At 38.0% G+C, this 17,058-nt stretch overlaps 1 protein-coding gene across 2 annotated transcripts in view; it reads right to left on the reverse strand.

Moving 5' to 3' along the window:
* The window catches only part of RAF1 (Raf-1 proto-oncogene, serine/threonine kinase), a 72,757-nt gene extending 56,312 nt beyond the window's left edge, over positions 1 to 16,445 (reverse strand). Inside the window, exon 1 of one of the 2 annotated variants that reach the window (XM_037000421.2) lies at positions 16,050 to 16,445. The gene's annotated coding sequence lies outside the window, so the exon portion shown is untranslated. The remainder of the gene's footprint in view (positions 1 to 16,049) is intronic. The other variant, XM_037000422.2, reaches the window with a different exon arrangement.
* Between the last annotated feature and the right edge of the window lie 613 nt (positions 16,446 to 17,058).

A 17,058-nucleotide genomic window follows, 5' to 3' on the forward strand; every position in this document is an offset into this window, starting at 1 on the left:
GGATTTCAGATTTGGAGATTTCAGTTCAGCTTAAAGGAAATGCAATAATTCCCAAATATTTTGGTTACGTGTCCCAAAACAAGAATGTTTTCTTAAGGATGACCATATAATGCTAAAATTCAGATTCTTGGATGTTAATTTCAAATAGTCTTCATACATATAAGTTGTCAAGCCATGAAACTCAACATTTAGTAAAACTGAGAGAAAATAAAAAAACTTTAAATTTTGTTTCTATTTTCAGCAATTTCCAGAACATGCAAAAGCTAAAATATGGGAAAACCGCAACATTTTTACCTCATGCTTGCAAATGATTCTGTAACTGGAGAGTAATCACTACTTTCTCTGTATTTGCTATGATCCAAATACCATAGGTCATAATGTTATAACCCTAAAAATAATTTTCCACTTTAGTGAAAGGATGAAACCAATTTTTCAGTGAATACAAACAAGGGACTGCTGAATGTCAACAAATTAATTTAAAGGCCACTGCTATTAGCTGATTTCTTTGGTTTAACATAAATTCCTCAAACTCCTTTTTGAATAATATAAGATACAGGAATGTTAAGAAAAACTCAACTTTTACAATAAGTTAATATTTTTAAATCAGGAATACATTCCTGAAGGTTTCCATGAACAACATGTACCAGTATAATTAGTTTTTTGCTCCTCGCCGAAAGGAAAGCTCTAAAGAAAGAGAACAGAAGCAGGAAGCCAGTGATTTTCATCTCCTTACACTTTCAAGAAATAAGATTGTCTAAACATTGGTAAGGCAAGATACAAATCCTCCCCATAATACCACACTTCTTTCCTTAGGCAACAAATCAAAAGGCTGGTAAGAGCACAGTACCTACCACTCAACCCCTAGGCATCAGCAGAGAAGTCACATTATGCTGGCTAAGGCAAAAAGTTGTACTGTATTTCCACAGAGTCTGCAGAGTTCTGAGAAGTGTTTCCACAGCCCTCATGCCCCAATATACACAAAGCACCATGTGGCTGAAAAACTGGTTACAGCAGGTAGGAACACTCTTGGGTATGCAAACATGTTAAGGATGAAACAAAGTAAGAGGGTTGCAACTACAGGGGCTCTACTATGTTTGTGAAAATTTGTTCAGAGTTTGGAAAGGAATCAAGCTATTTCCTAGTACAATTCCTAGTAAACCGCTGAGGAGCAATCTTATAAAGAGCCCTGTTTAATTTATTCTGATTCTCGTCATAAAAGGGAATACTGAGTTGTGGTAAAGGCAGTTTAAACTCAACCCATTCTTGTGAGCTTTCTCACCCCCTGTGGCCCGGGTTAGCAATAATCTCAATGAGCTGCTGCATTCAGAGGCATTTATAAAAATGAACAGACAATGCCAGATAAGTAAAATACAAAATCCTGGGAGGGTTTCACTGTTTTTGCTTTCTGAGTTTACCAGATGCTATAAAAAATGTTTTGATAGCAACACTATGTGTCAAGTGCAAGATTATTAGGCATCAGCCCACACACAAAATACTATAAAGTAGCCTCAGGACAAGTCAGATCTGATAAGACTACAATTACAGAAATTAACTACCAGTACACAGGGTATAATTTTAAGTGATTTGAATCCCATCCTGTGAAGTCCTGTGTTTAAAGCCTACTCTGAGGCACAAATGTTTGAGTGGAAATGTTTCTCTACCAACTCCTGGAGACAGACCACACAAGCGCACTCACCCTTCTCAATGGGTCTCTAGTCACAGCCCCTCTCCTGAAAGAGAGTTGGATTTCTTGGGACCATGGTAAGAAAAAGCAGTTGTAACAATCCTGAATAATCCAGGAAACTTTCAGAGTTCAGTGTACAAGAACTAGAAAGTGCAAAAACTTCTGCCTAAACAAGTCAAGCCAAACAGCTAGGCAAACTTGGACTTAAGGTTGACCTCAGCCAAACAATTCTTATTACTGCCCTTCTGAGGAGGGAAACACACACAATACTTCACAGACACTTTAAGTTTTCTTCAAAAATGCCTTAACAAATCATCAATATTTATAATCAGACACTATGAAAAATATTTTTGAGTTTTTCTTCAAATACTGTATATCACTTAAAAATATTAAAGTTGTAGAGCAAAAATACCCAAGATAGCCAGAATTTGGGTGTTAAATGAGGTTTTAAGCGATCCTTAATCTATCTAAAGCCTAGTTTCTGAGAATGTATCAGTGCATTCTGTGCGATTGAGACTGACTCCAGAAAGTTTACTTCAGTCAAGAGAATTTGAACTTCTACAGAACTCTTCAATTTATTCACTTCTCTTCTCAATTACTTCACAGGACTGTTAGAATTAACCAAGCTAAAGCAGATATTATTCCTATCTTTTTTTTTTAGAAAAAGAAAATGTGATGTTCAAAAGACTTACTGACAATTTGAGAAGCAAAAAAATTCAGATCTTCAGACTCTAAATTACAGCTGTTATAATATACTGATTTTTAAAAAATTATTTAATGCTGTTACTATTATACTACTTTGAAATAAATACTGTTTGTAAGTAATGTATCCTATCTGTAGGTGGCAGAAAGGAAAATATATACCATGCCTTATACATCATAAGCAATTTAAATTTCCTTAAGAGATTTTTATTTCTAAATAATAAACAATTTTATATGAATTCACTATATTTAAGCAGCTGTATTCCTAATGCTTTTTCTGACTTGCTCTTTCTTCTTATCCATTAAATGATATATAACAGAAGGTATATCAAAACTAATATTTTATTCAGAAAGCTCTTACATTCTGCAGCAAATGGGCAAGGGTTTAAGACAAATACAATGAAGATTTTATAAATTTCTTGAGACATTCTTTTTTGTCTTCATTTCAAGAAATTTCTCCCTCAAGTTGGTAATAAAATACAGGTTAAAATAAAATCTCCATGTAATTAGAAGACTGCTGAACTACAAACCTTACTCATTAATTCTGAATATTAGTCAACACAAAATAATTCCTATGCATCAAAATAACCTGGGCACTGCCCTAGAGTTAAAATTCTGTTGTAATATTACTTAGCTGCCCTGTGTTTTGCCTTGTTTTGAGAGGAGGAAGTGGTAGTAAGAACCTTAAGAGTCTACATCAGGCATAAATGACATGAATACACTAAGGTTTCTGTATTTTTAAATGGCCCTTGTGCTTACTGACATCTATATTTAAGATGTACTTGTATTTTTTTCTCTCTACTTGGCATGTTTTAGAACATGGGAGGTTCAAATAATACATCAGAAGGACAGTTAGCCTGAAATAGTAGATGCTATTTATTATTATCTCTTGTTACACACACAATGATGGTTCTACTGACTACAGTAATCAGGAACTCTTCCAGATAGCCCTTAAACCTCCAGCCTAGGTTTTTCTGAATTAAAATCCTAAAGCTCTTTATTAGACTATGTTATCAAAAATTAAGTTCCACATTCCAAAGTACAGATCAACTGTGAAAGAACTTGTTCAGCTTTATTACTCAGAATAATGTTGGCTATACACTCTCTTATTCGTTTACTCTTTACAAACTGTCTCCACATTCCCAGAGATCCTCTGCAGAGCCTGGATAAGGCAATTCTAGATGCTTTACCCATTAGTCTATAACTTGGAACTGTGAATGACAACAAACTCCTAAACTACCCATAATTAACTTTTGGAAAATACCTCTCTCTCTGCCTAGATTTATCATTTCCTCAAAAACTTCTAACTTCTATTTCTCCAGAACAGAAGAAATAACATTTAATATCAAAAAGAAAACAAACCAAAGACATGTTCAACTTATAAAGTGACTTAATGCTTAAGAGAAATAAAATATCCTATTTCACTGTTAAAGTAAAATACTTGTAAAGGTAGCTCTCTTAACTATACATGGTATATCATTTGAAGTACATGTCAGTTATATTTTAATCAGTTAACTAAAATATTCTAACACTGTAATTATCTTTCTGATAAATCAGAAAGTTAGAAAATAGATTGAGAGTACAGAGTAGGAAAAATGGTAGCAATGAAATGCACTAAGTACATTATTTGTAATGACTCCAATAGCTAATCTGATGAGAACACTAATCCAAACACATTATTTGTGTCTACTCAGTTTTGATTTCTTGTCTAATAAGCCTTTAAAATTATAAAAGCCAATACAATCATTCTAGAAATCTTTGCACTAAGCTCACTTTTCAGGGTACTACCTATTATATAAAATTCCAAACCTCTTAAACACTCTCATTAAAACTGGCAAAATTAGCATAGTAAACTTTCCAAAGCAGGAGTCCATCCATTAAATAGTAAATGTTTAAGATAAAACATTAAGTGGGTACCCCCTAATCACCCCAAGCTTTAAAGGCTTCAGTGTAATCCCACAATCTCAAAGTGCTTGCATAAACTGGTTAAATTTTATATATACCAAGTGACAGAAAGTTTCCTAGAAGTTTATGAAATATTGATTAGTTGTGAAGGGAAACATATTTTGGAAAGTCTGTTCCTAAAAGTGTTCTTTTAAGCTAAATCCCTAAATTAAATACTTAAGATTTGAAGAACAGTTTTTCACACATAAAGGTAAAGCAAAACTATTCATTATCTTCTCACAGAAAGAGTAATGGAAATGATCATTTCTATTTAGGTCAACAAAAGTTTAGGAAAGACAACTCTCCAAAAGGGGTATTGCTGAAGGCTCAATAAAAAATTAGAAAAGTTTAGGATTTGATTGCTGCCCTAATAATTTTTATAATTTACTTGAAGAAGCAATAAAATGATTAGGTGGGGCTAATCATTTAAAGCCTGTAAGAAAGAAACAGAACTACTGTAGGTTATAAAGAACATGATAAAGCAGGAGGCATTTCCAGAAAACTAACAAAAACTGCATCACACTTAGGGGTTAAATTCTAAGGTGAAGCTAGGAGACAGGATAGTGTCATAATTACTCCAGAAAATCCCTTTAATCTTTCATTAGGTAGATGGCCTGTACTTAGGGTATTTATTCCATATCTGTTTCTTCCTCAGAATTACTGTAAACTACTACCTGGTAGTAGTCAATAAAGGTAAGCTTTTATCTTTAGGGATCACATTTTTAAATATAACTTTAAACAAAAGAACCACACTTAACTGTGAGATGGACAAACTATAAGGCTTGTAAGAATGAAGAATGCTGAAAGAATACATACACTTTCTTCAAAGGCAATCAAAATCTCACAAGAGCATATATATACTCAGTGCGAGAGGGATGGTGGCTGAAACTGCCTACTATCCTATTAAAAAACACTTTTTTTGACAGCGCAAAAACATAATTGAACACAGTTACCCCCAGTTTCCTTGAAGGGAGTAAGTGTTTTGTCTCTCTCTTTTTTAAATCAGGTCATACAACACTGGAAAAAATCGCCCTCACACATGAAATTTCTGCTGAACAGACATGCTCAAATACTTAAAAATCAAGTGTCATCTCATTCAAGCTAGAAATAATATGACTAGTGTGGAAAAGGCTTAGGTTACAGTTTCCCAACCAATCCACAAGGGCACCCTGATGCACGCAAGGTGGTGTTTGTGTCAATATTTTGAGTTTCCTCACTCCTCTTTCTCAATTTCTGACCACAAACTGGTAACTGCATCAGATGACTGGCCAGCATAAATGCACCCAAAGAAATGTGACACTACCCTGAAAGTTAGCAAGCAGGGGCTGTCCAACTTTAGAAAAGATTCTAACTTTTTAAAAAGGGTAATAAAATACAAGCTAAAAATCAGCTAATTCAAAACAATTGTTAAAGCCATCAGTTCCACAGTGAAAGACATCCGTAGCCAATTTCATTTTTAACTCTTGCCACAAAGTAGTTTTTCATCATTTTCATTTTAGGTCACTCTTAACTCTTGTGTAATCTAAGTTTTACTTTTCATCTCCAAATCAGTCATTATCTTCATTTAGGCAGCAACTGCTAAGTGTAAAATGAACAGACCCATTTACAAAGTATACCATTAACACAAATACCAAAACATACAATGGACAAATAAAATATGGTTTAGGGATGATCATTCTGATGTCCAGGTAATAACGGAGTAAAAATGGCTACACAGTGAAAAGGGAAGGAAGGGAAACCAAAACCACTGAAATATCTCATCCTACTAAGTTAATACATGGAAACCTTGACTTAACCTTGTACCACTAATTTCTGTTCCACATAAAAGGCATGAATTGTAGTGGCACAGCTTGTTTATCAATGAGTTATTTTAAAAAAATTCCTAGCATTAGCCTTCCTCAAAAATAAAAGCATGAAATACAAAATAAGTGAATCCACTCTTCTGCACACCAGCTTCTCCCATTTGGGCAGATACTGGAATTTATCCTCGAGATATGAGGTATTCCAAATCCTTACAACCCGCCAAAGCAATTTCAAGAAACAGCCAACTGATTCAACCATATCTCCTATAATTCCTTTACAGTCAATGGCTTTCATACAGAAAGATTTCCTAGTTTTAGTGGTATCCCCAAAGGTAAGTATATTACTTGCTTTAAGAACTTATAAGAATTACAATAAGATACCTGTGAAACTGACAGCATCTTTTTTCAGAAAATATTTTAATCTATTTTTCAAGAATTTTTTTAAAACAAGGACATGTGACGTTTTCCCTGTAAATTAGACTACTAATTTCACTAAAGCTCTAAATTATACCCAGCTACTTTGCCATAGGATTAAAAAAGTAATAAAATGTGAAAACGTAACCTATATAATTATAGACCAAAGCATGAATATCTTAAAGAAAAGAACTATATGTATTTCCTACATCTTGATATCCTCCATCATCCAGTATAGTACCTTGCACAAAATTAGGTGGTAAAGTATCTGAAAAAAATATCACTGAGGAAAAGATATAATAATATTTATCCTAACCCTCTTCCATGGATACTGAATCACTATCTAGCACACAAAAATACTGGTATACAACCTAAAGAACTACTGTACATACTGCAACCTGGCATAGAAATGAGAATAGAAGACTAAAGAGCACTCTTCACTCAACAACTTCTAAGAATCTACTTCAGCTGCTAGCTGCTTTCAAGAATATAAAGTTCAGAAAGACAGAGCCCTTGCCTTCCAGAAGCTTTTAAAGTAGAAGAAAAAAAATCACCATTTACCAGAGACTATGTGCTAGACACTGTGCTAAAAGCTTTTAGGACAAGCAGGCCAACAACAAAACATGGCACCTTTTTTAAAGAGGGATGGCATGGGCAGGAGGTAACTTCTTAAGAAAACTACCAGAAGAATTCAGAACGTGGAAATGTCACTTCTAGCTTTAGTAGAGGAAGAGCTGGACAATAAAGGATGATTTCACTGTAGTATTTGAACTTGAAGGGGCAGCATTTCAACAGACAGACACAGAGGCAAAACAAAAGCCAAAGTGTATCCAGGGAATGAGAGTAAAGAAAAAAAAGAGCAGTCTTTTTTACTTTTTACATAACTTCATTTTCCTTATATTTTAAATCTTCATATTTAATGACTACAAAACACCCATTATAAATAGCAACCCTTCCCCATCCTCAGTACATTCTAAAGCTTTTACCCTGCTGTCTTTTTTTGAAGATATATACCTAAATTATAAATAGTGTTTTTTTTCCTAACCCCATCTTTGCTTTATAACTTCCCTTTCTTCCCCCATCTAACTCCAAAACCAAGTAACTAATGTCAACTAATATTCTTTGTTCTTCTCCATCCTTAAAATCCCATACAGATGTTACATGCACATACAAATACAGTTTTTTTCCAGGAATTTGTATTTCCCAATCTACTAATTTTTAAAAAGATACAGTAACAGATGTTCATGGGGGGCACGATGAAGAGTATGGAAAATTAAAAAGTAAATAACCTATAAATGGCCCTTGCCAATATTTGTGGACATATGTTTCCAGTCTTTTCCATGCATATATACTTCTAAATATTTTTCTTTGTAAAAATGGGATCTTCTTTTAGTACCCTACATTTTGTACTTAAGATTAACTGAGATCACCTTTCACTGGCTGACTGAATATAATTCAGATTAAAAAGGCATGATACTTGGTGATGGCGGAAGTCTAGTAAACATAATGTTCCTCATGTAATTGTAGATTAATGATACCAAAATTTTAAAAAAATTTTTAAATTAAAAAAAGGGCATGATAGTATAAAGGTAACTATATGTACCTGCTTATTAAAAAACTATTATTTTCAAAAAGATGACTTGTGTAATTAATTTATCTCTATATACAGAACTTATATGAGGAAAAAGTCCATCAGATGCAAATATAACCAACTTCTAAGTTTCTGGTTTGCCCACTAGACCTAATTAGCAATAAGAAAAAAGTAGGGCCACTTCACATCCACTGGACAGTTACTATAAAATAAAAAAAAATGGAAAGTTTTTTTTTTTTTACAGATAACAAAAATGTGGAGAAACTGGAACCCTTCTACATTGCTGATGAGAATGTAAAAAGGTATAGTTACTGTGGTAAACAGTTTGGCAGTTCCTTGAAAAGTTAAAAAAGAATTACCCAATGATCCAGAATTCCTATTTCTATGCATTCCTAGGCATATACTCAAAAGAATTGAAAGCAGAGACTCAAAACAGATACTTGTAAACCAATATTCACAGCAGCATTATTTACAATAGCCAAAGGTAGCAACAATGGATGGGTTCAACAGATGAATGGGTAAGCCAAAAATTTTACCCCCCCCACACACACAGAGGAATATTACTCAGCCATAAAAAGGAAGAAAATTCTGATACATGGTACATATGGATGAACCTTGAAAACAAAAAAAGCCAGATATAGTATTACAAATATTGTATGACTCCCCTTATATGAGGTACTTGGAATAGGCAAATTCATAGAGAAAAAGCAGAGTTTATAAGAAGCTGGGGGTAGGGAGAAATGGGGAGTTACTCTTTAATGGGTACAGTATTCTGTTTGGGATGATGAAAAAGTTTTGGAGATGGAAAGCTAAGATGGCTGCGCAATGTTGTCAATGTGATAAATACTATAATGGTAAATTTTATGTTAGGTATAGTTTACCAACAGTGCCCCCCAGAAAGCTTAAGCGGACCATTTTGCACTGTCAGACAGTTGGAGAAATACTAATCATAAACATCATGATCTCCTGCCTTGCCAGTGTGTTTCAGCCCCAGGAGAGTTCGCTATGGATTCAGTGTGACCAAAGAAATTGACAGCAAAATGTTCTTTGGGGTGAAAGGGTTATACCCAACTTTATTTCCAGGTGGCAGGTCAGTCACTAGAAACCCATTCACTCAGAGCAAGTCTGTATGCAGCAAGCCAGTCTCTGCTTATGGGCCCCTCTGTCCGCACAGCTGTCCCACACAGCTGTCCTCTGGGCCTCTCTGAACAGTCGTCTCGCACAGCCATCCTCTGGGCCTCTGTCCTCGGCACTGCCACCACTCCAGCCTCTGCTCTCCTGCAGCCTTGCAGCCCTGCCACCGTGTCGCGCTCAGAGCACTGGGCAGAGCTCTTTATATAGAGTCAACAGACATGTATTGCCCACAGGTGTGCAGTGAGCTAGTCAACCACTGCCGGGTGAGAATCCTGGCCACAGGAACTCTCATTTTATCCACATCTCCACTCTCACAATTCACAGTCATCATCTAATTCCAGTCTAGACTAAGACGAAAGAAGATAGAACAGTATCATTTATCCCCTCATTCTCTCTCGTCAAGCCTTCTCCCACGTATTGAGCCAATGAGCCAGGGAGCTGCTGAAGCAGGCAATCCTCATGGAGCAGGCAGTGAGCGCCCAGAGCTCTACAAATGAAGCCCAACAGAGAGGGAAGCTTCTTAAGGTAACTCCTTCAACAGATGTCCTAAGTTACAAAGTTCTGCATATGAGGTAAGTATATTCTCTTAATTGTAAGCATGTGTGTATATGGCTCAGCCTTAGGAAGGAACTAAGTCCATACAGGTGATTAACCTTTCTATCTTATCTCCACTCATTCAATTATCTTTTGTTATATAATCAAGTAAAGTTTTAGTAGGGAGATCCATAAACAAGGGTAAGACATGCCCCACCTTTAAGGAGCTTAAGTCTAGCCAGAGCCCTAAGACATCTACACAAAAAGTTCAATTCAATAAACATTATTTAGCACCTTATGTTCAAAAGACTGAGCTGCAATGAGGACCAGCCAACTGTGCTCAACTCTGGGCTTTCAAAAATGATTAAGATACAGTCTTCTAAGAAAATTAGAGATACTTTAATAAAACACATTACAATACATACAGTCTACAGTGCATAGTACCAAAAAAGTATTTGCACAACCCATTTAAGTTTAAATAAAAGGTCTTATAAAATCCATCATTAAGTGTTGGAATTCAGATTCAACATTAATTAACTGAAGCACACAGGCCAGGTCTCCCAGCCTCTCAGATGGAAAATTCTTTCATAAATATCAGTAAGAAACTGAACACTGAGTAGGAACCATTAACTTCACCTTATAACTAATGGGATAGTAACTTCACAAATGACTATATGGTAAAGGCCACAGAAAAATAAATGCAAAGAGTTTTAAGGCGTGGCTCAAAGAAGGAAACAATAATAGAAGAAAAAGATCAGGAAATGATATTTAGAAGACAGTGTTCAAAATGGTTCTTAAAAGAGGAACAGATAAAAAAAATGAGGAAATTGTGACAGTTCTCATATAAGGTTGCTGAAAGCAGGAACATACTTGCCTTATTTACCCTGCACCCACTTAAGTGTTAAAAAATTGCTTCTGAATTCCACTCAAGATAGTACAGGGAACCCACATTAGTGAGACCTAGAAACAAGAGCTGTAGCTTAGTCTGAGAGGCAGTGAAGCCTCTTGGAAGATTTGTACAAGAAAGGCCAGTTTGAATATTCCTCTATCATCACAGAATAGCATACATATGAACCTGCTATTTCTATACAAGTTAAGAAAGCTGGGTAGCTGGGAAATAAAGGGAAAAATAGAATTTACACAGCATAACTTTCCATATCCTTTTAATTTTGTGGTATGTCATTCTATTACCCAAAAAAAATTAATAAAACTTAATTTTCAAGAATCTACATATTAAGAAAGTGAATCTGGCAGTAATGTACCGAATTCACTGACACAGGAAGAATTAAGAAAAAGGAGTTCAGTTCAAAAGTTCTAACAATAGTCAAGGCAAACAGTAATACAAGCCCAAATTAGAGAAAGCAGAAAATAGCTGAAAGAAGCTCAAAAATATAGTTGTCAATGCAATCTGACAGTGCACAAATGTTTGGACTGACACAAAAATCCACACTATGAACAGAATTAATTTAGTTTTATTAAATATACTTTTCTATTAAAAAATAAATTTATATTCAGAGAATATGGAAAGTATTAAGAGGAATATTACACTTATTTCTACTGCTTAACACATTGTTAATATCTACATGTATTTTCTTCCTATGTGTAGGCTTTGAGATTTTTTTAACAACTTGATGTAAGTCACACACCATACAAGTCACCCATTTAAAGTGTACAATTCAATGGTTTCTTTTATATTTACAGAGTTGTGCATCCATCTCCACAATCAATTTTAGGACATTTTCATCTCCCCAAAAAGAAACTCCTATCACAGTCACTGCTTATTCCCCACTCCCTCCAACACACTCCTCCCTCCAGCCCTGGTAACCACTAATCTTTCTGTCTCTGTGGATTTGCTTTTTCTGGACACTTCATGTAAATGAAGTCATGCAATATGTGGTCTTTTCTGACTGGCTTCTCTGACACAATGTTTGCAAGGTTTATACATGTTGTTAAATGTACCAGCTCTTTTCAGCACGGAATAATATTCCATTGTATTAAGATTTCTTTATACAACTGTTATCATTCGAGATACATAATTTCATGTTCAGCATTTTCCCTCTCCTAAATGCTTCAGATATTCCATTATTTAATGAAAAAGTATAGTGCCCCATCAAGTGGCTGTACCAGTTTAATCATTTTATTATTGTTGGGCATTTGAACTCTTTCCAGTTTTTTCTATCGTCAACAAACTTTCTTAAACACAAATGGAAGCTCCTTTCTGAGTAATCGATCTGGATCCAAGAAAATGCCTCTCCCAGAAACTCTGAGCTTCCTAAGATTTGCCACAGAGAACAAGTGTCACACTCTTCCAGTGAAAACTCAGGATCCTTTCATGTACCCTAAACTAAGCAAAGGATGGATGTTAAAAACTACTGCAGGCTGAAAAGCATGCCTCCAAAATACTCAAATTAAGAATGAAAACTCATAATTTCAAAGAAATAACAGTTGAAAATTCACCTGACTCTTCCATCAGAAACGTACATGGATGGAGAATACTTGGTTCAAATGTGATGGCTAGTATTAAGAAGCTTCAAATAAATCAGACCACTTTTGCTTTCCATTGCAACTTGGGAGATAATAAATAGGGGAGAACATCTTGACTAAAACAGTACATATGGTGTAAAACAGTAAAAAATATTATGTACACACTAAATGGTAATAGTCCACAAGGTCCTTGGGAACAGTTAGAAATACTGGGTACCCCTAAAACATTAATTGTCATTTGCCTGCTGCTTCCCATTCATTAACCAAAAACAAAACAATCTCTAAATCACAAAGGTCTTAAAATTCTAAACTAGTTTTAGGATTGTTAATCTCCACCCAATAAGATCCCTTAGAATCTGGTCTAAAAATAAAACTATGTGTCAAGTGTTCCTCAAGAAAAACTATGTACACTGATTGGAATGTGAAGCAATTAACACACTTTGTGAGTGATTTGCCAAGGAGATTTCAGATAGTCTCAGCCAAAACCAGTAACAAAGAAACAACACCCACTTGACATTTTCCCTTGGTTAAACTGAGATTCTCTCAGTAATTTTAGAAAAAAGGCTAACAGATCTGAAGTTAACTACTAAAATCAGTGAAAGCTACACAAGTATTCTGGGAGAAATGGCAAAACAGAATGATTCAATCACTGTAAAATTAAAGATGAAAATTTTAATATGTAATTAAGGAATTTTCACTCACAGCTTTAAGACAAAAATAAAATACCCAGCCATTTACTATCACAAGGATTCCTGTACCAGAAATATATTAACTGAATTGTAACATAAATACCTAGTATTACATTTTGAGCCTAGTTTTTATTCATCCATACACATTCATAAACACACACAAAATAATATAACCTAAATTCTACACAACCTCATCCTAAATGAACCCAATGTTCCTTGATTTTCCAATTAATTTAGTCCAGGTGAGTTTTCCAACTAGTCGTTTGTTTTTAAGAACCATCTTCCACAATCTGCACAAAAAACAAAAAGCCTTTTCAAGCTCGATTTCACTGTTCCATAACCCCTCACTGTCACATCAGTCCACTGCCTTTGAAAGGCAATATTTAAAATTCTCTTCTGCAAGTCAACATTAAGGCATGCTGTTTGGCTCACAACCTCCTCCCAAGAACTAAGGTTATTATGTATGGCCTATTATGTTCCTAATGTGCACACAAAATGTCCCTCCTGTAACATTTTTCTATGTTTAGAGGTGACTACAAAGTTTTATCTAAAATTAAAATGTAGTAGAATCATACATCTACTACTACTAAGTTACTTGAAATAGTAGTTCGAAGTTCCTAATTACATCTTCCATTTAATAAGTCATCTAGTGCTTCTGGAAAAGTCTAATTTAACTTCCAAGAAGTTGTTCAATCTTCAGAGCAAGCCACCTACTTTGGATTTCACAAATGGCATGTTTTACACTAAAAGCAACTGTTTATAGAGCAGTTGTTATAGAATACTTGATGTTTAACCACTCTCCATTTCATCTTTTGAATGCTCTTCATCTAAATGACCAGCTTAATCTGCTTCTCATCATGTTCTTCTGATAAACCGAATCCCATCAAATATGCACTAATCTATTTCACTAAAGCCTTCTATCTTCTATCACAAAATACTTTTATCCTGAAGGTATATGCATTTTTCAACTATTGACAAGAGTTAAAAAAAGCTAAGTAATTCCACTACAACTTATAGTCACAAACACCATATACCTAAAAGATGAGCTTCTACAACAGCAACAGTCATAGGTTTATTTTCCCAAGTATCCTGTGTTCAGCTGGGTCAAATGTTTCTGCTGCGTTTCAAACAGCTTAGCCCTTGAAATGATAGGGGAGGAAAACAAGCCAAAAGATGCTTAGTGTTCTTGAGTGGTATATAATCATCTCAACCCAGGAAGATTTAGGAACCGCTGAGCTCCAATCTGTTAGTATCCTAATAATCACTTTAACATAGGTATTAAACACAACAATACAGCTATTTGGGGGAAATAATATTCACAGAGCTAAGACTTTTTAACAGAATTGGAAACCAGGAATGAATCCAAACAGTTTACTATACAAAACACATTTGCCAAACTAAAACTATTCACTTGCATTCTACATTTTCTCAGCTGTTTTATACAATCGGCCAATTTCTAAAGGACTAGAGAGCGCGGCTCCTACTGTCAACAGCCATTTAAAATGCAGTTTTAGTAAAATGTGCTACATTTATAAAGTCAACATTTTTGTGAGCACATATAACTTTAGGAGAATCTTTTGCAAGAACTCCTAGGAATATGAGTTCAGTTCACTCACCATTGTGTAATAAACATAAAACATTTCACATAAAGTACTTATCAAAAATGCTCTTAACTGGGTTTAACAAAGCAAATCTTTTCAATTACTATCAGCTTCAATATCATCAAGAGATGGAGGAAAGTTAGTTATCAGCAAGAAAAAAAATTAGCAACTCATTTAAAATAACCCAAATAAATCAATTAGCTGACTATCTCCGAAGATCTTTGACAACCCAGCCATCATTTCTTTCAGACCCTCATCTCTCACCACATCCTTCCTGCACCCCAAACTATTTGCTGCTCCCCAAACTCATCCCAACTCCTGCATGTCTCTAAGCCTCGGTAACCAGCTGTTGTTCCTTCAGCTTAGAATGCTCTTCCACCTCTTCACCTGGTAGCACTTAATCAGTTCAAAACTCGGCGCAGAAGCCCCGTCCAGCGTACAAAGTTCCTCACTCCTCCCAGGCAAAAGTAGGGATTCCAAACTCCCCCAACACTTGGGGAGCCCACCCTTATCACAGCGCATTGTTTTCACGCCTTGGGGGCGAACTGAGGCCAGGCTCGCCCCACTCAGCCCACAGAACGCAAGACAGGGAGAAATACTTAACGAACGTGCGTGCGCCGGTTTCATTCCCTACTTAAGACTAAGTGGCCCTCTGGAACCCAGTCACAAGTCTGGAACCCAGACATAGGAAATCTTTATCTCTCTTCCCACCAGAGCATGAATACCAGAGGGCACACCCAGAGCCCTGGAAAGAGAACAATGAATGAACACAACCGCCTCTCCTCTCTTGAAGTCCAAACTCCTCTCTCCGGGCATCGAGTAGCTCTGCAGAGCCTCTGCAGCTGCAGAACTGAAGCGTCCTGGCGGCTCTCACTCACACAAAAGACAACCCTGAATCTTCATTCCAAAGCATCCCAAGGGCAAACCTCAGTATACGTATCCCAAACCTTTCATTAGTAACCCAGAGAGCCCCGAAACCCAAGGCGAGGCCTCTATTCCTTTGTGGTGGGGCACTGACCCATTTAACCAACTCGTTCCCTATTGCTCTCGTCCTCCCTAAAGAGTGTCACTTGAGTGACGGACCCTGAGAGAAGATGCGAGCCCAGGTCCCCCACTCCGCGGCCAGAAACAAAAGGAACTGGCCCATCTGAGTGACAACACAGATACGGGGCAGCTCTGGGCGGATTTTCCCTTGGCCAAAATACGAAGAATGTGCACCGAGTACAGGGGTGGCGCTGGCACGTTACCCGAAACACAAGGAAATGCGAGCGGGGATGTGGGAACTCGGCTCGCCGGCCATGACACGGGCCCCCAGGGCCCCCACCCGCCCAACGCCACCGGGGTGACAGCGGCCTTGCCCGGCCCTCCGCCCCGCGGCCACAGGGTCGCTCGGTGAGCGCCTCGCAGGCGGGGCCGCCGGGAAGCCCGGCTCCGCCAGCACCCAGGGCCCAGCCCGGCCCTGCTGCCTACCTGAGGGATCTGGGCCGCCTCCGTGTCCCGTCGTCGGGCGGCGGCGTCTGGTCCGCTCCTCCTCCCCGCGTCGGGTGAGGGAGCGGGAGGCGGTCACATTCGGCGCGTCCCCAGCCCAGGGGACGGGGCCCCGGGCAGCCCCAGCATCGTCGCACTCGCGCTCCGCGCCTCAGGGCACACGCCCCAAAGCCCGGACGGCTGGCCCTCTTCCGGGCCCAAGGAGAGCAGCAGGGAAGCCTAGCCGTCTCAAGCTCCTTCTCGCCTTACTCCCGCCATCTAAGATGGCGGCCCCAGCACCCGAGATGAAGAGACTCTCGGGCGGCCCCGGCTAGCGAGCCCGCTACTCGGTTCTCCTCCTCCCGACCTGCGGCGCCACTGGCCCTCTGCTGCTGCTCGCGTCCGCCTGGCCGACTTCAAACTGGGATCGGGCATCCACCGCTCTGGCCTGAGCTTAGGCCCCGCCTCCCGGGGAGGGGAGGGGCCTGGCCGTCTCTCCGGTCGCCATTTCGGAGCTCTGGAGGCTGCAGGGTCGAATTTGGCCGGCACCCGGAATGGGCATTCGGCAGTCTGGAAGGGCTGGAGTTTGGGGTCTGAGCCTAGAGGCGGCTGGAAGGGTAGCTTACCCGCATCACAAGGCCCAGAGATAACCAGATCGTACCGCAGGGCACACAGCATAAAAGACACTGTCCAGTTTGGGCGCGCCCTCTCGGTAGTGGAGGCACATCGGAGGTCTCATCTTGACTCCACCACCTACCGGTTATGTAGGAAAGTCCCTGAACTTTTCTGAGCCTCGGTTTCTATATCTGTAAATTGGGTGTTCTTTTCCCCCGTCAGATTGGCTAAAAGTTAAAAAGACTAATCATATCCAGTCTGGTCCAAGGGTACCTCATTCAGCGCTCCAGGACTGGATATCGGGAGAGCAATTTGGCATTACATTTTTAATGTATATACCCTTAGAGCCATTCCATTTCTAGGTACTAATTCTAGGAAATGTGCAAATATGCTCAAA

This window comes from Manis javanica, chromosome 3, assembly GCF_040802235.1.
Source record: "Manis javanica isolate MJ-LG chromosome 3, MJ_LKY, whole genome shotgun sequence".
Classification (NCBI taxonomy): domain Eukaryota; kingdom Metazoa; phylum Chordata; class Mammalia; order Pholidota; family Manidae; genus Manis; species Manis javanica.